At 36.3% G+C, this 24,128-nt stretch overlaps 1 long non-coding RNA gene across 3 annotated transcripts in view; it reads left to right on the top strand.

Annotated features, from left to right (window-relative positions):
- Nucleotides 1-24,128, top strand: part of LOC147584262 (uncharacterized) — a 175,108-nt gene that overhangs the window by 92,512 nt on the left and 58,468 nt on the right. For 2 of the 3 annotated variants that reach the window (XR_015247185.1, XR_015247112.1), the window contains exon 7: nt 23,150-23,241. The exons of the other annotated variant lie outside the window; for it this stretch is intronic. This is a non-coding gene — a long non-coding RNA (uncharacterized LOC147584262). The remainder of the gene's footprint in view (nt 1-23,149; nt 23,242-24,128) is intronic. 3 annotated transcript variants of the gene reach the window in all.

Here is a 24,128-nt window from a genome sequence, read left to right as displayed (position 1 = left end):
ATAGGCTGAAATCATGTGGTGTTTGTTGTTCTCTGTCTGACTCATTTCACTTAGCATTATATCCTCTAGGTCCATCCATGTCATTACCAATGGGCACATTTCATTATTTTTTATGGCTGAGTAATGTTCCACTGTGTGTGTGTGTGTGTGTGTGTGTGTGTGTGTGTGTGTGTGTGTGTATCACATATTCCTTATCCATTCATATATAGATGGATACTTGTGTTGTTTCCATAACTTGGCTATTATAAATAATGCTGCAGTACATATAAGGGTGCATGTATCCTTTCCAGGTTGTATTTTCATTTTCTTTGGATGAATACTCAGTAGTGGAATTACTGAATCATATGGTAATTCTGTTTTTAATTTTTGAAGAAACTCCAACTTTTCCACGGTGGCTACATCAATTTGCATTCCCACTGACAGTGCACAAGGGTGCCTTTTTCTCTACATCCTTACCAACACTTGTTATTTCTTGTCTTTTTGATTCTAGCCATTCTGACAGGTGCAAAATGATAACTCATTTTGGTTTTGATTTGTATTTCCCTGATGGTAAGTGATGCTGATTATCTTTTCCTGTGTTTGTTGGCCATCTGTGTGTCTTCTTTGGAAAAATGTCTATTCAGGTCTGCCCATTTTTTAATAAGATTATCCATTTTTTTGATGTTGAGTTGTATGAGTTTTTTTATATGTATTTTAGATATTGACCTCTTCTCAGTTATATCATTTACAAATATCTTCTCCCATTCAGTAGGTAGCCTTGTCATTTTGTTAATTTCGTTCACTATGTGAAAGCTTTTTAGGTTGGTGTAGTCCCAACATTTTATTTTTATTTTTGTTTCCCCTGCTTGAGGAGACATATGGAGAAAAATGTTGCTACAGCTAATGTCAAATAAATTACTGCCTATGTTATCTTCCAGGAGTTTTATGCTTTCATGTCTCACATTTAGGTCTTTAACTCATTTTGACTTTATTTTTGTATATGGTATGAGAATGTGGTTCAGTTTCATGCTTTTGCATATAACTATCCTGTTTCCCCACCACCATTTGTTGAAGAGATTTTCTTTTCCCCATTGTAGCTTCTTTCGTCCTTTGTCATAGATTAATTTATCATATGAGCCTGGGTTTATTTCTATGTTCTCTGTTTGTTCCATTGATCTATGTGTCTTTTTTTGTGTGTGTGCCAGTACCATACTGTTTTGCTTATTGTAGTTTTGTAGTATATTTTGATATCTGGGATTGTGATACCTCTAACTTTGTTATTCTTTCTCATGGCTTTAGCTATTCAGGGTCTTTTGTGGTTCCATACAAATTTTAGGATTATTTGTTCTAGTTCTGTGAAAAATTCTGTTGGTATTTTCAAAGGGATTGCATTAAATGTGTAGATTGTTTAGGTAGTATGGACATTTCAATAATCTTTTCTTCCACTCTGTGAGCATGGAACATCTTTCCATTTATTAGTCTCATCTTAATTTTCTTTTTTTTTTAAGTTTATATATTTATTTTGAGAGAGAGCAAGAGAGAAAGCAGAGGAGGGGCAGAAAAACAGGGAGAGAGAGAATCCCAAGTAGGCCCCGTGCTGTGGACTCGATCTCAGGAACTGTGGGATCATGACCTAAGCCAAAATCAGAGCCAGATGCTTAACTGACTGAGCCACCCAGGTGCCTTTCAATTTTTCATCAATGTTTTATAGGTTTTGGGTACAGGTCTTTCACCTCCTTGGTTAAATTTATTTCTAGGTGTTTTTTTCTGGTTCAATTGTAAATGGTATTCTTAATTATAAATGCGTTCTCTTAATTTCTCTTTCTGCTACTTTATTATTAGTGTATAGAAATGCAACAGATTTCTACATTTTTTTAAATCTTTTTTTTAATGCTTATTTATTTTTGAGAGAGAGACACAGTGTGAGAGTGGGGGAGGAGCAGAGAAAGAGGGAGACACAGAATCCAAAGCAGGCTCCAGGCTCTGTGCTGTTAGCACAGAGTTCTATGCAGGGCTCGAACTCACGAACAGCAAGATCATGAACTGAGCCAAGGTTAGATGCTTAACTGAATAAGCCACCCAGGTACCCCTGCTATAAACTTCTGTCATAGAACCACTGGTGCTGCATTACAAAGACTTTTGACCATTGTGTTTTCATTTTCATTTGTCTCCATGCATTTTTTAATTTCCTTTTTGGATTCTTTTTTTTTTTTTTTTTTTGAGAGACAGAGAGAGAGAGAGCGAGCATGAGTTGGGGAGGGGCAGAGAAAGGAAGAGAGAGAGAATCCCAAGCAGGTTCCACACTTCCAGCACAGAGCCTGATGTGGGGCTCAAGCTCATGAGCCATGAGATTAATACTGGAGCTGAAATCAAGAACCAGACACTTAACTGACTGAGCCACCCAGACGCCCCTCCTTTTTGAATTCTTAATTGACTCATTCATAATTTAGTAGCACGTTATTTAGCCTGCATGTATTTATTTACTTTCCAGACTTTTTCTTGTGATTAATTTTCAGTTTCATACTATTGTGGTCAGAAAAGTTGAATGATATGATTTCAATCTTTTCAAATTTATTGACACTTGTTTTGTAGCCTAACATGTGATCTATTCTGGAAAATGTTCTATGTGCACTTGAAAAGAATGTGTAATCTGCTGTTTTTTTGATGAAATGTTCTGAATATATCTTTTAGGTCTATCTAGTCTAATGTGTCATTCAAAGCCACTGTTGTCCTTGTTGATTTTCTCTCTGGATGATCTATCCATTGATGTAAGTGGGGTATTAAAGTTCACTACTATTTGTGTATTGCTGTCAATTTCTTCTTTTATGTCCGTTAATAGGTGCTTCATGTATTTTAGGTGCTCCCATGTTGGATGCATAGATTTTTATAATTGTTATATCCTCTTGTTGGATTATTCCTTTTATCATTATGTAGTGTCCTTTTTGTCTCTTTTTAGTCTTTGTTTTAAAGTCTATTTTGTCTGACATTAGATTGCTACCCCAACTTTCTTTTTGCTTCCATTTGCACGGTGTATGTTTTTCCATCCCTTCACTTTCAAGCTGTGTGTGTCTTTAGGTCTGAAATAAGTCTCTTGTAGGCAGTATATAGATGGGTATGGCTTATTAATCCATTCAGTCATCCTATGTCTTTTGATTGGAGCATTTAGTCTATTTACATTTGAAGTAATTATCAATAGGTATGCATTTATTGCCATTTTGTTCTTTGTTTTATGATTGTTTTTATAGTTTTCTTTTCCTTTCTTCTTCTCTTGTTCTCTTCCCTTGTGGTTTAATGGCGTTTTAAATAGTGTTCAGCTGATTTTCTGAATACAAAATTAACAAAGAAATTCAATATTGAAGAAGCTCAGTAGAGGGGCGCCTGGGTGGCTCAGTCGATTGAGCACCCAGCTTTGGCCCAGGTCATGATCTGTCAGTTCACAAGTTTGAGCCCTGCATTGGGCTCTGTGCTGACAGCTCAGAGCCTGGAGTCTCCTTCAGATTCTCTCTCTCTCTCTCTCTCTCTCTCTCTGCCTTTCCCCCACTCCTCTCTCTCTCTCAAAAATAAATTTAAAAAAACATTAAAAAAAGTTCAGTAGAGTTTGTATGTAATAGGACGACCTTGTATAAATGCAATATAGAAAATAGTATAACTCAAAAGAGCAACAAGCTAAGACAGGGAGAGTGGGGAGTAGTGTAGAGAGAGGTAGAGAAAGTATAAGATGCCTAGGAAAAAAACTGTCACAAAAACTTTTCCTTTCTTCATGCATGAAATTATGAAACTTTATTTATTTTTTTATTTTTATTTTTTTTTCAACATTTATTTATTTATTTTTTTGGGACAGAGAGAGACAGAGCATGAACGGGGGAGGGGCAGAGAGAGAGGGAGACACAGAATCGGAAACAGGCTCCAGGCTCTGAGCCATCAGCCCAGAGCCTGACGCGGGGCTCGAACTCACGGACCGCGAGATCATGACCTGGCTGAAGTCGGACGCTTAACCGACTGCACCACCCAGGCGCACCTATGAAACTTTAAAGTCATAGAAGAAATGATTTAAACATTTGCAGAGATATACCATGTTCATAAATAGGAAGACTTCTAAAAGTATTAAAACTCTCCAATTTATCTAACACTTCAATGCCATCCCAATCAAAATTCCAAGAGGGCTTTTAAAATAATTTTATAAAACTGTAGTAAAGTGTAGCAAAGCAGTTATGTATATTACAGAAGTACTTCTGTATGTGTACATAGGTACCCATTGCTTAGAATAGTAAAAAATGAGAAACAACCTATTGTTCACTGGTTATTGAATGGATAAGTTAACTGTAGGTTATTATTATTTGACAATTAAAATGAAGCACTTACATCAATCTGTATGTGTCAATATGAATAGATTTGAAAAAATATTCAATAAAAAAAGCAAATTACTAAAAGTTATGTATATATGATATAAAATATGTGGAACTTCAAAACCAAAATAGTACTGTATATTAATTTATGCATACACATGTAGTAAAATTATGCAGTCTTACATATAATTGATTCCTCAAAACTTCAGAACACCTCTGTGGAAAGAGGAGAGGGAAGGCATGTGGGTGGGATTAGAACTTTAGCTGTATTTGGAATACTTTATTAACAGAATAAATAAATATAAAGTAAATATGGACTAATATTAACATCTGATAGTAGTAGCAAAAAATTAGCTTTTGTTATATTTGAAATATTTCAAACAACAAAAACAATAAAAATTGATTTGTAGAATTTTCAATACTGATAAACTCTTAAATGAGGTGACATAAAGCCTCATATTTAATTTAGATCCTTTCATCAATATTTGTCATACCTAAAAGCTGGACAGATGGCAAATATAATATTCTTTCTATTTGACAGATGGATGAACTGGAAGGTTTAATTACTTTCTCCTAGTTACATAATAAGTAGCTCTGGAAATGAAACATTTTGGTCAATAACTTTGGGGTTTGGCTACCACACAGAATGTGAGAACACAATGCTTAGCCTTTATAGTTTCTACTATGAGACAACATAACATATTCACATATATGTTCTATTGCCTACTTAAAACAGGAGCCCTATATCTTCATGTGTAATCAGTCACTGTAGAACAGGAAAATACATTCTTAGAATTCTAGTTTTTCTCATGATTGCTATTGTAAATAAGCCTTTCCATTCTGACATATTTCAAATAAATGTAATTTATTAATCATTTCTATAAAGTTAGAGCTTTTGACATTAAAAAAAAGCCAAGAATAAATCATGTCTCTTGGCAGAGAATTTGATTTTCCTAGTCCAGAAATGGGTCTTTAGGGCAAGAGTGTCTGGATTATATTCAGGAGACATAAGTTTTCTTCCCAAGTCTTACACTGGCTAACTCTGGCCTGTATCAACTTTCTGAATCTTCCAGGATCTGCAAAAGATTATGGAAGAAAGATATATCAGGTTGAGAGAACAACATTAATCTTAAAATATATTACTTGTTTGGAGCAGGGCAAAAAGCCTGTTGGAGCTGGAAGGGCATGTTTATGGAAGACAAAAGTAGGAAATGAGACTGGGGAGGCCTTGGATTATACTCTGCAGCAATTGAAGATTTTTGAGTAATGGTGCAATGTTATCTTCATTATGCTTTCCTTGGGAATATTGTCATTGAGTAATGGCAAGCAGCATATGAAGAAACCATACACTATCAGGTCATCAAATAGAGATTTATTTTGCCTACAAAACACGAAATCAGGAGGTGGGAAGACCAAAGCGGTTCAGCATCTCCAGACAGTCATCAAAAACTGATTCCTTCTAGCTTCCTATTTCACCAGTCTTAGCTTGAGATTTTTGTCCTTGCTCTCTCAGGATGGTTGTTCCATGTCTAGGAAGAAAGAAAAGGAAAACTCAAAAGGTGAAAAGTTTGTTCCAACTGAACAGTAATGTAATGGCTTTGATGCAGGTTCCATCTAGTAGACTTAGGCTTACATCTCATTAGCCAGAAGTGAATCACAGGAAGTCTGGGACTGTATGTGTTTTGTGTTTGTGTGTGTGTTTATAATTTATGTACAATAAACTGCATGCATATAAAGTGTACAGTTGTGTGCAATATTAAATCATTACCATAATTAAGATACCAAGTATTGTTAGAAGGTGAATATTTTAAAATGGAAACTTTGTCACCTATCTAGATCAAGATCTAGATAGATCTTGTAGCAAGAGAAAGATGGAAAAATAGGTGTTGAGAGGCAACTAGTGATATCTGCCAGAATTTCAAGATTCATACATTCTCCCAAGGGTACCCCTCCAAGTAGCCCTCCTGGTTCAGTTTGGTAGGCCCCAGGAGGGCTTGTAGGGAGACAGCCAGAACAGGAGTTTGCCTTGGGGTCTATTCTGGCCTACATCTGCCTTGGCTGGTAGGATGACTTAGAGGTGAGTGTGATTTTTAGAGTCAGACCAGGGTTAACATCCAGCTCCTCTTACTAACTCATTGTATGGTTTTAAATGATTTATTTCAGTGAATATTTATTGAGCACCAACTATGTACCAGGTACTCTGCCATTCCTTGGACATACAGCAGTAAAGGGCAAACACAGTCCATCCCTTCACAGAACTTAACTTTCTGGTGGCAACTGAGCCTTTTCTATAAAAAAGAATTGTGGGAAGGACATGTAAATGCTAGTTAAATGGTAATTGTTCAGAAGCTGTCCTAGATTTGAATTCATTCTCCTGAAACTAGTACTTACATTTGGAGCTTGGATCTCTCCACTAGAAGTTCTGCTTGCTTGATTTTGGATTAATCCCAGGAGTTCTGGGCTTTTTTTGGAGCTAATTAAGGCCAGCTAAACTGTGACCCTAAACCTCATTGGGTTAAGAGCACATGACCTAGTTTCTTCCCTCTGGGGGAAGATAGTTCTCAAATATCTTTTTGGAATCTAAGAAATTCCCTGCCTCTGAAAATCCTTCTGTTTTGAAGCTATTCAAGGACTCGAGCTCATTTCTTCCATTCCTCCCTGGTGACTCCTCTGAGGATAACTCTGGTTTCTTTTTCCAGCAGCAGAAACCTGGGAATAATCCTAGCACTCAGGAGATTGGACCACCTGAGAAAGCTGGAATTTATCCTCAATTATGAGGGCCTTGATTTTAAACCACAAGATCCGTGATTTCTCCCAATGGAATGAAGAAATTCTAGAAAGATCAACAGTTCTCCTTCTTGTGATTTCTTTTGCCTTTTGATATCATCAAAAACAATGGAACATTATAATAATTGCTTCTTATTGAGCAACTACTATGAGCTAGGCTCTTTACATATATTATCTAATTTAACAACCTTGTTATTATCCTCCTAAGTCTGCAGAGATGACAAGCACTCTGCCCACGTTCATTTAACCCACAATGGATGGAGTTGGGATTCACACCCCCCAGCTCTGTCTGACTTTAGGTCTCAACTTTTTAACTGCTATGCTATACTGTGGCTGTTTTTGGAATTACCTATTCTTAGGAAATATTTATCACAGCCATCTTTGGACACAGTTTTGTGGAAATAACAAATACCTTAATAGCTCTATTTCCTTTTTAGAACTCACAATTCAGCGATGTGTCCAAAGAAAAGTGGCTGTCTTTGCCAAACTCACAGATTCTTCACCTTGAGTCTGGAAGTTTACTTCCTGGCCTGGACCTGCATACACTTGCCAGTTCTGAGAGCTTGCTGTGCATCATGCCCGGTCAGAGACTATAGTTGGGCTCACTACATACACTTGCCTCTCTAGGACTGCCTCCTTTAGGAGTCCTTTCCTTTTCTCAGCCCAGAGTTAGTGGTATCTGAAATGTGTTTGGGTGGGCACTTCCAATGTATCCCTCTGAGTTTGGGAGTTGAGGGGTAAGGAATGGAGGCTAGTCAAAACAAAATATTTCATGAATGTCCAAAAAGCATGTGAAAGACATTCCTCTTGAACTTTCTGATATTCCACTTCCGGTCCTCGGGCAGTTTCTCCCAAATACTGTGTTTTAGACATAATTTATACTAAAATTTTATGTTTGTCTAAAATTCAGATTTAACTGGCAGCCTGTATCTTATCTGGCAACCCTAAGTTGGACAATGTATTTATTATGATCATGACTGACTGGACCTGGGTTCTTATTCTTCTTTGCCTGTCTTTGTTACATTCTTCTCTATGTGGGATGATGCAAACATGTCCAAACACTGCATTTGAAGAACCAAGTCAAATGTTGCTTTTCCTGCTCCCTTATTCTTCCTATCAGAAGTAGTATCTTCTTCCTCCGAATTCTATGGCCTGGTTTTTGTTTTGTGTGTAATTTTGTGTTTTTAGTTTTATATATATATATATATATTTGTTGTTGTTGTTGTTGTTGTTGTTGCTGTTGTTGTTTTTTGTTTTTTGTTTTTTGTTTTTTGTTTTTTGTTTTTTGTTTTTTGTTTTAGAGAGAAAAAGAACATGAGAGTGAGGAAGAGGCACAGACAGGGGGAGGGAGAAAATCTTAAGCAGGCTCCACATTCAGTGCAGAACCAGACCCAGGGCTTGATCACATTCCGTAGGATCATGACCTGAGCCAAAATCAAGAGTCAGACACTTAACAGAATGAGCCACCCAGGCACCCCAGTGTGTTTGAATTGTAGTTATGTAAGCATTTCTCAAAGAGAAACTGAGACCCAGATTCTTCTGGCGAGTGAAGTTACTACCCTAGAAGTTTCTCTCCCCTAGAAAGATTAAAATTTGTTCATGTTCAACAGAAACTAAAACTGCTTGAAGTCTGCCCACAATGGGAGTTCACATATCTGCATCATGTGCTGAGGCGGCCCTCAAGAGACTCGTTTTTCAGGGAGAGAGAAATATAGCCCTAAAAGGAAGGGTTCTGAAATGATGAGTCACCTTAGAACCTTCCTATTAAGATTAGTATTCTTGGTTTGTCTCTGCTAGAATTTTACATATATGAACCTTTTTTCAAATGTGAGTTTGAGCTTTTTTTTTGGTGGGGTAGATGATATATCTGTGTTCTAATTTTGTCCAAAATAAGATGTATTAGTTTCTTAAAATGGTATCGGAAGTTTTTCATTCTTTTCTAGCCTGTGAAAGCCATTACTAACAGTTTGAAAATTGTCAATTCCTTGCAAATTTTCTATAATCTGTATATAAAAACTAAAGGGGTCTAGAACCATATTCTAATAATAATCTTTGAGAAAGTTTTAAATTCTCGTGATCATTGATCTTTATGGGTTTGTCTATATTTTCTTGATTCAATTTTAGAAATTTTCTTTTTTCTGTAAACATATTTGTATTCACACTTTAAGTTTATTTTCATAAAGTTATATGTAATATTTCTAGCAACTGAAAAAATCTCCTATATATGTTGATTTGTCTCCTTTCTTACACATTCTTAATTTTTCCTAAAGCTTGTTTTTATCCAAAAAAATTTGCTCACAGATTTGTTTTTAATTCTGTTCTTCTTTCATTTTCTAATGTATTAAAATATATTTTTACCTTTAATTAATTCTTTTTGTTCTTTAGATTTGCTTCACCCTCTAATTTGTTGAAATTGTATGTCTATTTCTTTCATTTTAATTGTTTTTTATTAATAATAAAACCTTAGGTATTGCTGATAGCAGCTTAAGGCATCTCACATAATTTAAAAAATTAGATACAGTGTTATTTTTTCAAATGATCTTCAGAAAAGTAAAAACAAGAGAATGAAAACCATCTGTAATCCGACTAGCAGGTTTAACAAATTTTAACCTTTTGAGGTATATCCTTTTAGATTGTTCTTTTTCCTCTGCTCTCTTTTTCCTTCTGAACATATGTATTTTTAAAAATGATATTGTGCTATATACGCAGTTTTACATTTCTTCACTTTCAGGTAATATTTTAATGTCATAAAATTCAAACCTATGTCATCATTTTTAAAAGCTGTATAATTTCCCACAATTTAGATATACCATAATTTGTTTAAAGTATCTACTATTGATAAATATTAATGTTGTTTCCTATATTCTATGTTTATATATCTATTCCTATATTTCCTAATATCTATGTTTATACTATGTAATAAAACAGAGAAATGAATAAAGATAGGAACCTATAAAAATACTGCATTGGAAATGATTGTACATAACTTTTTTTGCAACAACCTTATTATTTCTTCAGCAGAGGTTTCCAGGTAGAGAATTATATGGGGGGGGGGGGGGAGGTCAAAGGAGATGAGTTTATCAAGTTTTGATAAGTTTTGCCAAACTTCCTGCCAGATTGGTTGTGTCATTTACTCTTCTACCAACGTATATGAGTGAGAATGTTTGCTCTGGGACCAATAGCTATAATTAATGGTTGTAATCATTGCCAATCTGATAGCATAATATATTTTTTAAACAACCTATTGTTGCTTTAATTTCTATTTTTTTTTAACTACTGGTGAGGTTCAATTTCTGATAAACTTATTGAGTAATTAGTTATGTAAATGCCATTTATATATGTGAACACTTGTAATATGTTTGAGCCATTTAAACAGCACCTGGCACAAAACAAGTGATGTATGTTGCTATTTTATTATTAATTTTAATTTTATTTTGTAAATTGCTTATCACTCTCCTTTACTTATTTTCTATTGATATTTGTTTTTAAGTTGTCTTTTAATGGGAATTGTGAGTTCCTTTGAACCCTTGAGTTAATGAGGAGGGTGGCATTTGAATCTCTCATCTCTGCTTATGGAAATTTATTTATTAAATAAATAATATTAGAAATTTATTAAATTTCTATTTTAACTTTTCTAGCTTTGCTTTTCTCTGCCTGGATGCACATAGCATTCATTCTTTCTCCTGAAATGTTAAAATTTCAAGAGGCGTTGGTCTTCTTTTGGGAATCTGCCATATTAGGGAATCTTTTGTGTTCTAACATGTTTCAATTTTCTTATATTATTTCTTTACTTATTGCTTCTGTCTAATTTTTCTGATACTGTGTAAATAATAGTAAGATTGGATTTTTGTTTTTTATCATCCATTAATAACATTTTTTCTCATCTTTTAATCTGTCCTTTTTCTCTGCATTCTTAAAGAACCTTTTAATTTTATTCTTCACATCACTAATTTTATTTTCTGCAGTGTTGATTCTATCCTTATTGCCTACTCTCGGGTTTATGATATTGATTCTTTTGGTCCCTTTCACTCCCCCTTTTCTTTTTGCTGCCTTTTCCACAAGTAAACCTCTATATAGTTTGTACTCTAACCTCATTTCACCTTTTATAGTTCATGTTTTCTTAATTTTATTGGGGACATGAAGCACATATTTTCTAATATTTTCTTCTATTTCCTATATAGTAGGTATAGTCCTTGCTTTTTTTTTTTTTTCATCTTGAATGTTGCCTTCAACTTATTATGCCATAGAATATTTTTATAACTCTATTTCAGTACTTTTTCTCCCTGCTTCTCATTTTTGTGTGAACATTTGACTACCCATGTTTGGTACTGCTCACAAACTGGTAGGTTAGGCTCCAGATTTCTGTTTTTAACCTTGACTGCAGCTTGATATCAGTTTTGTTATTGGTCCACAAAGCCAACTTCCACAGCCTGTGAGGAGAAAGAAATGAGGTGGACACTGGGTACTTGGGCAGAGAAATGTTGACTGTGTACTTTTCCCTCCATATTTGGTGAAGGTGCTGTGCAGGTGTCAGATTTCTGGGTCCAGCTTTCTTTACTGCCTGTTTCTTAGCCAACTTGCCTTGTGCTTTATATAAGCTGCACCTGTGCCCTGCTTCCTTCCCAGCTGTAGTCTTACTGCTTGGTATGGCCTCTGTCAGAGTTCAGGGACATCAAGAAATACTCCTTTCAAATGCCAATGTTCCACCTCCGCAAATTGAAGCCTAAGGGCTGTGTTCACTCTGGGCTGTTTTAGATCCCCCAGCCATCAGTTCTTGTCCCTCCAAGTAAGTGGCTGACTGTGCACAGGAGAATTTGCGAGTTATTCTTTAGTCTTATCCACTTTTATCTGATCTACTTTATCTATGGCTGAAACTCCTCTCAGTTTCTACTTTGTGAATGATATCTTCCCAGTTTCTAACTTGAAGTTGATTTTCGTTTGTCTTTTATAACCCTTGAACATTTCAATGGAAATCTGAGAATGGAGGTGTAAGGCACCTGTGCTCTGATTTACATATCTAGATCTTTAACAGCCACCTGTTTACTTGAACATAGCAGACATATAAAAAACAAACAAATAAAAGCTAATGGCTGAACAAAAAATGAATACCATCTTGAGCTTAAGAGGTACTGTCTTTATGGGACTTTTGTATTATTTTTCTATATGTTGAAAACTATGAGGTTTCTTCGCATTTTTAGATACTTCATATGGCAACAATGACAATCAGGTTGTGATCAGAAAAAATGCTCTTGAAATAGGTTCAAATATTTACTCTTTCATTTGTAAAATAAATTTTGTCTGCATTCCTTCAACGTGCTCTCCCCGTGTTAGGAACATCGGATATAAGGGTCAATAAAATATGGTTCCTACCCTCCTACAGGAACCTCACATTATAATATGATAATCTATCGGCAGCGACTGCTTTTTTTCCTTTCCAGGTCAGACATCAGAATTGTTTTTGGAAAATTGAAGTACTTAGGATAATGAAAGGTCTTTTTCCCTCTGGCAGTGGAAATCTTGTTTATTTGAGTAAATCAATGAAGGAATTATTTTACCAGGGGCTTAACAAGAGATTGGGAGAATGTTTATCTCACTAATCCTGGAGTAATGGAGGAAGAATTTCCTCTCTTTATGGTTCCTAGACTTAGTGGAGTCAGGAAAAGTTAAACTTGACTGAGTTTAAATTTTCTTTTAAGTATTTTTTTGCTAAATACATGTGATTTTTTATTTTATTAATAACTGGAATCAGTGTGCAATCATATACTTATTTTAAGTATTGCTATATTCCTGTCCACATATATAATAGAACATAAAGTATAGCTTCAATTTCTGGAGCATAGGCATTTTATTTTTGGACTTCCTAAATGCTAGTTGGCACTTATCACTAATAGAAAATATTTTGCCAACTAGAAATAGAGACATGCATCCTCCAGAGCCAAGCATATGGCTTTATCAAATGTAGTGGACATCTGTGGATTTTGTCTTCTCAGCCCCTAAGATTAAACTTTTTGGGTTTTTGGGTTTGTTTGTTTGTTTGTTTTTGGTTAAATTACTCTGATTTTTTTCCAGGTTAAATTACCCTGTTTTGGTGTGGCTATCAAATAAGGTGCCCCTTTACTCAAAGTATGGGAACATGATTCCAGCTGTACTGCCCACATTGCCATAGACATAGTCCCTTAGTTTCTCTACCTTGATCCCTACAGTGACATAGTTCTGTCCTCCAGTGTGTGAGTATAAAGCATTTCCTTCAATTCTATGAGCTACCTTGTATGCTTCTAATAAATGTATTTTGACTTAACTTTCTGTTCCTTGCAATCCAAAAATCTTCATTGATAGAGACAAGATTTCAGTAAAGTTCCAAACGGTGGAATTAAGTAATATTCTAAATGTTTTAAATTATTTGTATTTTGGAGTTTATTATCTTACTCATTCTGAAGATAGTGCTTTATTTTTCTGAGAAATTATGTCCAAGAAAGTAATAAAGTCATAGGATAATTATCTGATACAGGAACAAGTTGGAACATGTAAAATGATGGAAATCACTAACTCTGCTCACAGTAGTATTCTTTTTTTTTAAATTTTTTTTTTCAACGTTTATTCATTTTTGGGACAGAGAGAGACAGAGCATGAACGGGGGAGGGGCAGAGAGAGAGGGAGACACAGAGTCGGAAACAGGCTCCAGGCTCTGAGCCATCAGCCCAGAGCCCGACGCGGGGCTCGAACTCACGGACCGCGAGATCGTGACCTGGCTGAAGTCGGACGCTTAACCGACTGCGCCACCCAGGCGCCCCTCACAGTAGTATTCTTAAAGAAAACTCATTATCAACACTGTGAAAATCATATGTCAGACACTATGCTTAGAGATTTACAGATATTATTTTTTGTCTTTACAGCAAGTTTGCGAATAGTGTTAACCCCATTTTATAGATGGCAGAGCTGAATGTTTGAGACTTGTTTGTTAGAAGCTAACAAGAATTTTAGCCCAGTTCTGCTCACTACAAAGTCTGTACTCTGTAAAATGAGAGATTTTAGTTTTCTTAAAGTGTGAAATTCTTTGTTTCTGTGCTTGGGATGTGAGGTTGTAATTTTTACGTGGTGTTTATCCTTCTTTCATTAAGTATATATTGACTGACTATGTGGGTAAGTTCTCCATAAATGTATTATAAATATAGCTTTGGGGAGTATGTTTTAAGAAGTAAGGATGACAAACTAGCATGTAGAAGGGAGAATTTTGTACATTATTTAGATTACATCCAAAATATGTCTACTAGTTAAGGGCAAGGATAATAAGTATTTCTCATTTTTGTGCAGATAATTGCTCACAGTTTATTTCGGTTGACTCCAGAAAACTCTTATTTTTCCTTCTTCCCCTAATCCCAATCTACCCTACTCATCTAATGTACATTCATACTGTGCTATGTTTGGGAATCTTTCTAAGTTCTAGAAAATTTTAGTTCCCTTAATTTAGGGTATTACTATGTAGTAAGAATATAAACAATGTCACTTGATAAAGAAGGCTGGAAACTTCTAAAAAGTGGATACAGCCCCAAATACACCAATGCTGTTGTTAATGTTTTGGGCATAACTGTATAGTGCCAGAGGTGAATAGCCAGAATCACCACCTCTAAGGAGCTAGAACCTAATGATTGTGTTGAAACTTTTGTAGCATCTATAGACAAATCTATAGCATCTTTATCCTTATCTTTTCTAGCACTCATAATAAGAATTGTGCAGAGAAGTGTACAATTAAATACTTTCCCTCCCTTATTCTTACACTATATTCTATCTCTGTGAAGTAATAGAAGGGAAGAGGTTAAACACACCGCCTCATTGCCAGTAGAACTTACTTAGTTTGTGCAGAAGAAATTTTCTGTGTGCTCAGAGATATCAATGTTTGCTTTTCATGTAATGGAAAAAACCATAAAGGTAATGAGTAGACACTCTGGAAGCTGAATTGCCAAAGAAGCATAACCAGGTTTTGATTCTACCCATGCTGGATGGTTTTGTATATTCAAATTCATTATCAATGATTCATTTTATTTTAAAGACTTGGTCTACATGAGATCGTATTTGAAAAAATCTGTGCAGCTAGGGGACCATAGCATTTATGTGTAAAATTAAACTGATGAAAAGAACAAAGCCAGACAGAGAGTATGAATACCCAAATAAACTATTTGGGACAAAACAGGCTAAGCAGTACCTAAGTGTGAGTTTGTGCTATTATTAAGCAGAGTGGCAGAAGATTTGAAAGTGATTACACTTGGAACGTCTGACCATCAGTGTCAGCTTCCTGAAAAAACTTAAAGAACAAAACTTTATTTTTCTCATAACTGGTTTAGATATAGTAAAGTATCCAATTTCCTTTTTATTTCCTCTGAAACACTTTCTGGTGGTAATAGTGAGTGGAGATCCATCACCTTATAATAGAAAAAACAGTTATGGCTAGTTTTATGTTCTTTGTTCCGTCTTATCTCTTTGAACTCCTTAGGGTGCTAGCTAGGAGTCTTACTAGGCTCCTATGGGAGACTCAGCTCTCTGTGTCCACAGTGGGAGCCAGGAATATGAGCATATCTCAAGAAGCAGCACCAACTGCCCTTTGGATTAGAGATCCCTCTAGGTGGAGGTGGCTGAACTAGAAGCCCAAGCACTCTAAGTGTCTCCCAAAGCATAGCATCCAGATCATTGGTTTTAAACATGGCTGAGGTTTAAAAAATGCAGACTCTAGGGTCCTTGCCAAATATCTCAAACTAGCACGTCCAAGAGTGGATTCTGGAAATCTGCCTTCTTAACAAATAATCTGAAGACCAGCTAGGATTCCAAGCTACAAATCTAAGTCCTTTGTGAAAAAGAAAAGACCCTCCCTCCTCGCTCTAGCACCACGGTTGCTGTTGTGTGTGGTGAGAGAATAGGCACTAGCGTGTTTTAGAAGAGTGAGACCCCTGTTTGGGGCATCTACCTTTTTAAAGACTCCGTCCTCCCCACCCCCCCAAAATGGCCAGCTTTACCATGTAGTAATCTGAATTTGACATTTTCATCCACTTTCCCATTTTCCATCTTGGCTGTGTGCTGGCCACATATTAGGCAGCTAGAAAAGTGACCACATCCCTTAAAGATAGATGTTGACATATGATAATGTCAGTAATTAGTGGAGGTTCCAGAAAATGGAACTTTATCTATTGAAGTGCCAAAACTTTATTTTAAAAAGTATTAAAACTCCACTGCTTTCAGAAACAAAGTGTTGAACATTTGTATTTTTCTTGATGATTCAGAATTGTCATTAAAATAGGATTTCTTTTACTGCGCAGTGCACTGTATTAAGGAAGCTGTTGAAGAAGAAGTAGGTAGATCATTCCCTCCTGCAATTTTTATTTTGTGTTGTTGTTCTCGTTTGGGTTGTATGGTACCGTTGACTCCATCTCTTTGAGGGCAAGCTGCCTCTGTACTGCTCTCAGTACGCTTGCCTGGACAGGACCTCCCTTTGCTTTTCTGGTGCTAACCTTTGCAGGATGCAGTATGAAACAGCCAAACTTTAGAACCAGGTCTTATTTAGAATGAGCCATATTCTGGGCAAAGGTTTGGCTGTCTCTCCTGGGGTAACTGTCCCAGCTTTGGGACAGTTTTGTTATGACATATGTTCTGGCTGCCCAGAAGGTTTTGTTTACATGCTTACTTTGTTTACTGGTATATGACTGTGTTTCAGAAGACTGAGTTGTTGGAGTGATTAGTTATGACTAACTAAAGAGTTATTGTCTATAACATAAAACCTGGAGTGAGCATTTGTTCACATGTGCCAACATATTCATTTTTAACCTGCTCATGGTCAAGAGAAAGGTAGAAAATGCCTAGTTGGAATTTGGAGCAAACAGTCAGAGCATTGATTTTTCCTTCCCTCTCAGGATATCAGCAATACTGGATCCTGGGCTGACTTGACTTCTCTCCTTCCTGTTATTTTATTTTTGCCCCCAGAAAATCACTTGGCAGCTGTCATAGCCACACAAACTCTTGGCTTGTTGGTAGCTTAGGAAAATTCAACCCTTTTCTGTTTGCTGATAATGAGAGCAAAGAAAAGCACCTGCTGGATTATCTTATGGGAGCAAAGAAGGACTAATGCCCAATCTCCAAAGAAAACTACCACTTCTCTGGTTACTCTCCTGGGCAAGGAGTTCAGTGCCACAGAGCAGCTGTTTGAGTCCAAGAGGAATGACATTCCTGGCTTAGAGGCTCAGCCCACAGTAGCCCCTTGGTGATGACAGACAGGGCACCTCATTCCAGGAGACAGATCACCAAAGCAAATTATTTATCTATATATCTTTGAAGTCAGTGAGAAGGGCTTCCTCCTGGCTTTCTGCTCTTTGCCATTAACACCATAAACTTAACTGCTAAATATGATAGAGATTACCATGCATTCTTGTCTTCTCCTTTATTTCTACAAATCTTCTCTCTCTCTCAGTCTGTCTTTCTCTCTTTCTCTCCCCCTTTGCTCCTGAAGCTTTTGGACCTATTCTAAATGAAGTATATTTCATTTAGCTACTTGATCTCTTGGTGCACATTGATTGAGTGTAAGGAGAGGGAAAACTATTTTAACAGCTCATTGGGCTTTCAACGTCTGTAGTCAGCATGGTTCAGGCTGAACTAAATGGAATGGTATCCATGGTGAGAGAAGCGGAATGCACCAGGCTTTTGTGCCAAAGGGAGATGAAACATGTGTCATATATTTGGCCATGTTGGAAGTCAGTGATTTCAAAGTTCCAATCCTGAGTTTATCATTACAAATCAAGACAAGAATCGTAATAAGACAGAATCAGAATATATTAGAACAAGTGGAAAAATAGGATAACATTCAAAAAAGACTTAAAAATAAAACTAGATGGAAATGGGTTAGAATAAAAAGGTGCTTAATAATTAAAGTTTAGTTTGTTTAGTTGTAATATCAGTGACTTTTTTCTTTTAAGTAATTAATCAAGTATTTCAGCCTTTAAAGGACAAATTGTAAATCCTAACAATGATCTACAATGAAATAATTGTAATGTGCCAACTTGTACAATTCATATTTTTAACCTGGCAGTGTAAGAGTCTGAATTGTTTGCAAAAGAGATGTTTTGCTCTTCAGGTATGGAATTGACATGTGGCTTTTTAATTTTGTTTTTGATTTATTGTGAAAAATTATTGCCTGCTTACACTTTTGAGATTTTTAAATTTGTCGGCCTCTATTCACTTATTGGTGGAAGAAGATTCGCATTCCTGTTGGGGCTTCTCTGCCTTAGAAAGGTAAGTGTAGCTGTTTGTAGAGAAAGGTTGGCCTCATAACTCTTCACCAATTTATCCAGGGACTAAATAATGACTTTTGTCACATAGCTTCCATATGCTATTTTAATGTGTATTATTCCAGATTTGTTTTTCACAGGGTGATATTTACAGATAAGGGTAAAATGACATTGAATGTTAAAGAAGAAAGTATTGCTAAAGAACTATTCAAATACATAGGGCATTTGTCTTTATAGTTTATGGGTTGATTTTATACTACTGTAATTCATTTGCAAATTTATTATGATCCTTATGCGGATATGCCTCTGGAAGCCAGATATGGAGTAGGCATAGAGTATAATATGTTCATCAAGGGATTCTGAAGTCTAATTGCTGAGTTTCATTCTGGCATCACTCTTAGCTATATGATCTTGAAAAATTATTTAAGCTTTTGCCTTATTTTTCTCCTGTAACAGGGGAAGTAATAATACTACATTTCTCATAGGGTTGTTGTAAATTATAGATAGTCAATTTAAAGCATGAATCTCAGTGCCCAGCAGGTGGTAAAGGTGTAAGAAGTGTTTATAAATAATGCTTAGATTGTCCTAGCTGCAAGTGAATCTCTGTAAAAATTCTGACAAACAATACACCTCCAAAATTAACTTTGGAAGTGGCCTACAAGTGGCATACATCTTAGGTGGAGTAAATACAATAAACAAAGCAAAGCAATAAAACCTACTTCACAGGCGTTCAGTCATTATTTCTTGTATTTAAGCAAATTGGGTATTAGGAACTCATAGATTCATAGACTCTCTAGGTTAGATGTGGAAATTTAAGTAAGCATCACCCTTCCCAGCTGTCTCATTCAGTGTTTTCATCTCCTCTACCATATTTCCATGAAGCAGACATTCATCGTAATACTTGAACCTCTCCAGTGATGGCAACCCTATCCATGAGGAGCCAGCTTTGGTTATTGGAAAGATCATTTAGGTTTGGCTGAAAATCTGCTTCTTTTGCCTTTACCCATCCTTCCTACTTTGACTTCTATGTCTCTTCATATGTCAGTGGCTCATATATTTGAATATATTTTCTACATTCTCCATATCCTTCATTTTGCAGACACAAATTCCCAGTTACTTCAACCTTTCTCAAACGACATGATTTCAAATTCTCTAATGTTATGCATTATAAACTTTGGAACCAAACTTATTTCATTTAGAAACTGTATTTAGCCACAAGTAACAGGCTTAAACCAGAAAAGGGTATATTTCCTCTCATATAAAACAAATTCTGCACTAGAGAGCCCAGAGGCAACATGATGACTCAGCAAATTCCTCAGGGTTCCAGGACCTTCTGCCATCCTGTAAGTGTGATTCTCATTCTCAGATTTTGGAGGTGACCATTTGGTTAGCTGTTGAATCCTCATTCTTGAGGGAGGAAAAATTAGAAGGGCCTAATGCAATCAGGGTGCATACTTCCTGAATTGGCTTCCCCCTTTAGGGACTTCTTTTGGACACATTAACAGCAACTTCTACTTCTTGGGCAAAACCAAGCCACATGATTAACTCCAATGTAAGGGAGGAAAGGAAATGTAGTTTTCAAGCAAGGTTTCATTCCATCCTGAATGAAAGCAGGATCCTTTCAATAAGAAAAAAGGGTAGACTAGATGTAAGGTAGGCAGCTGGCAGTCTGCATCAGGATGTTCTCTTAAAAGTCTCCTTCTGAAGTCTGGTTTTCCTGTTTCAGCAACAGTCTAGATACTAGATGACCCTGAAGGGTAGAATGGGACTACGTCTGGGTGGAAATCTGACTTCTAGAAAATGGTACCAATTAATTGAAATACCAAAGAAAAAGTAGAGAGCAGTTCTAACTTGGGCAGAACTTTGTTTATTCAACTCATTTGAGCTCAGAGTCAATAATCTTAATATTTACCAAGGCTTCCTACCCATTGAGAACTGAAAGTCTGCTCTTTCCTGGATTTTTTTCTGCTTTATACTATAACCAACATACACATGTGGTAGATCCAAAAACCATCTTCTAAGGGTATGATTTACTAAAATACCTATGAGTAAGTGGTAGAGTGGTAAGGTCATTTTAGGAAGGTAGAAGTCAGTGAATGAAGTCCTTTGTGATATGTGTATCAATGCCAAGATGTTCTAAGAAATTATTCTAGAGTACAGAGTCTTTCTGGGATTGATAGCACCTAGAAAATTTATCTAACCACCTTGCCGTCAACCTTGCTTTCTGTCCAAAGGATCTCAGATTTTACTGGAAGAGGGGAAACAAAAGCATAGTGGTACTCATTGGGAAAAACTATAAGTAAAACCAAAGAATATGCATGCTTACTCTACAAGGAGTCCTGGGAACTCGCAGCTGGTCTCTGAAAATGAAAGGGGATGAAATAAGAAGATTGATTGGAATATAACAGACTTCAACAAATATATCCTTTCTGGCTACAGAGAAGCTCATACTTAGCTAGCTCAACTATGGTGCTACTATAGCCGACTATAGCCAGATGGTGGTGGTAGTAACAAGGGCCTTGCCTGTGTTTCATGAGTATAGGTTATACTTTACAGTACAGGTTATACAGTTACAGTACAGTAACTGAATTTTTTTCCCAAAACTTGGAGAAAAGCATCCATTGGTTGAATCTGGGCTCTCTAGGCATAAAATGATCTCAGCACCAGGAATGCAGACAATATTAAGGCCAAGTTAAAGATTATATTCCTTCTTCTGTTTTCTTCTTCATTTTCAGGTTAGAGTTAAAATCCTACAACCTATTATCTATGTAGTTTCCAAACACCCATCTTTCTGAAATAGGAATCAAATGTAAAACTACAATCCAGGAATAGGTGGATGAGTGCAAGTTGTGTCTGGTCTTCCCATATTCTAACTTGACTCTAACAGAATTTTTAACTCACAGTCACTGAAGTTTTTTTTTTTTTTTTTTTCTCAGTTTTAGTATCAAACCCAAGGAAGAAGTGACAAAATAGAATTAAAAATATGATTAAAAAATTTTTTTGATGTTTATCTATGTTTGAGAAAGAGAGAGAGCAAGACAGAGTATGAGTGGGGGAGGGGCAGAGATTGAGGAAGACACAGAATCTGAAGCAGGCTTGGGGCTCCGAGCTGTCAGCACAGAGCCCAGGGCAGGATTGGAGTTCAAGGACCGCAAGATCTTGATCTGAGTCCAAGTCAGACGCTTAACTGACTGAGCCACCCAGGTGCCCCAAGAATATGATTACTAATTTCATAAAGGCAATAGTAACTTTAGGGAAGAAAGCCCAAGGATGCCTTTTGTTTTTGCCTTATAATCATTAGGCTGTATTCTTTATGAATTCCAGTTACTATCATTCGTTCATACATTCATTTATTCATCTACTTAATAAATATTACTCATTTACTTAGTACCTTAACTATATGCTTGGAATTGTGCTAAATTCTGAGAATATAAAAATTTATAAGAAACTGTTTCTGCTATCACTTATGAGAATTTACCTTTGTATTGTACACTTCTTTTTTTTTTTTTTTAATTTTTTTTTTCCAACGTTTTTATTTATTTTTGGGACAGAGAGAGACAGAGCATGAACGGGGGAGGGGCAGAGAGAGAGGGAGACACAGAATTGGAAACAGGCTCCAGGCTCTGAGCCATCAGCCCAGAGCCCGACGTGGGGCTCGAACTCACGGACCGCGAGATCGTGACCTGGCTGAAGTCAGACGCTTAACCGACTGCGCCACCCAGGCGCCCCTATTGTACACTTCTTCAAGTGAACAAGTATTGCAACAAATGTTTTTTTAAGTATAATTGATATACAATGTTATATTTGTTTCAGGTATACAGCATATTGGTTCATCAATTCTATACATAGTGCTCACCTCGATATAGCTACTGTTGCCAAACAACATTATTACAATATTATTGGCTATATTCCCTATGCTGTACTTCTCATTTCTGATTTATTTATTTTATGACTGGAAATTTGTACCTCTTAATCCTCTTTATCTATTTCATCTGTTTCCTCACTCTCTGTCTTCAGAACACCATCAATTTGTTCTCTGTATTTAAGAGTCTGCTTTTTTCACTTGTTTTGTTGTTCAGATTCCAGATGTAAGTGAAATCATATAGTGTTTGTCTTTCTCTGACTGACTTATTTCTCTTAGCATAATACTGTCTATGTCCATACATGTTGTCACAAATAGTAAGGTCTCATGAGTAGACATTTTTCCAAAGACATACAGATAGCCAATAGACACATGAAGAAATCCTCAACATCACTAATCATCAGGGAAATGCAAATCAAAATCACTGTGAGATATCACTTTATACTTGTCACAATGCTAGAATTAAAAAAAAAAAAAAAAAGAAAGAAAGAACAAGTGTTAGTGAGGATGTGGAGCAAAAGGAACCCTGGTGCACTGTGGGTGGGAATGCAAACTGGTGCAGTCACTGTGGAAACAGTATGGAGGTTCCTCAAAAAATTAAAAATAGATATACCATATGATTCAGTAATTCCACTACTGGGTATTTACCCAAAGAAAACAAAACATTAATTGGAAAAGATACATGCACCCCTATGTTGTAGCATTATTTATAGTAGTCAAGATATGGAGGCAACCCAACTGTCCATATATAGATGAGTGGGTAATAGCAGAGAGAGCTAAGTGTTAATTCTTGGTAAGTTTCACATTTTAATGAGTTATTTATGTATTAAGTTTTGTAAGAGAGTTTTCTATATAGTGCTAAAAACACAGAAAAAGTGAACATGGTTAGTAAACATTTTTTCTCTTTACAGGAGATAGAGTGTCTACACTAGTGACTCTCAAGCCTGGCACATACTAGGACCACCTTGGAAGCTGGAAAAATATACTGCTGCCTGGTATCCAGGTTGCCCAGACATTGGCATTGTTCTAAAATATCCCTAGGTGATTCTAATGTGCAACCAGGGCTAAGAATGGCTAGAAACTCCCACTTCTGTTGGAAAGCAAAATAATCAGGTTATGCTAATTGGCACTAAAGAATAAAGGGCTCATATTGTCATTTGAATTTCCAAAATCAGTGTCTAACAGAGATTCTCATAAGTGTGGCAAAGTATGATGAAGACATTCAGGTGAGGACAGAAAATATTTCAAGCAGAAGAGTCTTCTGTATTCCTTAAATTTCACCACTTGGATGACTATCCCACCTAACTTAAACAACTGCTTTGCATTTGTGACCCTGGCTTTTAATTCAGGTTTCTAAAGTCAAATGTGTTAAACACTTAACTGATGCTTATATTTGAGTAGATTTTTCCTAAAATGAAATTTATAGGAATGTAAATATGTTTGATTGCCCAGAGCCTCGATTGTCCATCTATCTTTGTCCCTTTGTATTAAAGCTGTGTGTATTCAGGAAAATAAACTGGACGCCCTCCGACTTCAGCTCAGGTCATGATCTCATGGTCCGTGAGTTTGAGCCCTGCATCAGGCTCTGTGCTGACCGCTCAGAGCCTGGAGCTTGTTTCAGATTCTGTGTCTCCCTCTCTCTCTGACCCTCCCCCGTTCATGCTCTGTTCTCTCTCAAAAACAAATAAACGTTAAAAAAAAAAAAAATTAAATGGATGCCCTAAAACAATCAGTGGGGAACCCTCATTGGCCTTTTTAGGAATTTTTGGCTAATATGGAAGGGGTTCAGTATCAAATTTTCTAAATACTTATCAGATTTTCTCTTTCTTTCTTTCTTTCTTTCTTTCTTTCTTTCTTTCTTTTGAGAGGAACGTGTACATGTGTACAAGT

This window comes from Puma concolor, chromosome A1 (genome assembly GCF_028749965.1).
Source record: "Puma concolor isolate L17-30 chromosome A1, mPumCon1.1.hap2, whole genome shotgun sequence".
NCBI classification, from domain to species: Eukaryota; Metazoa; Chordata; class Mammalia; order Carnivora; family Felidae; genus Puma; species Puma concolor.
This window is presented reverse-complemented; position numbering and strand designations above follow the sequence as displayed.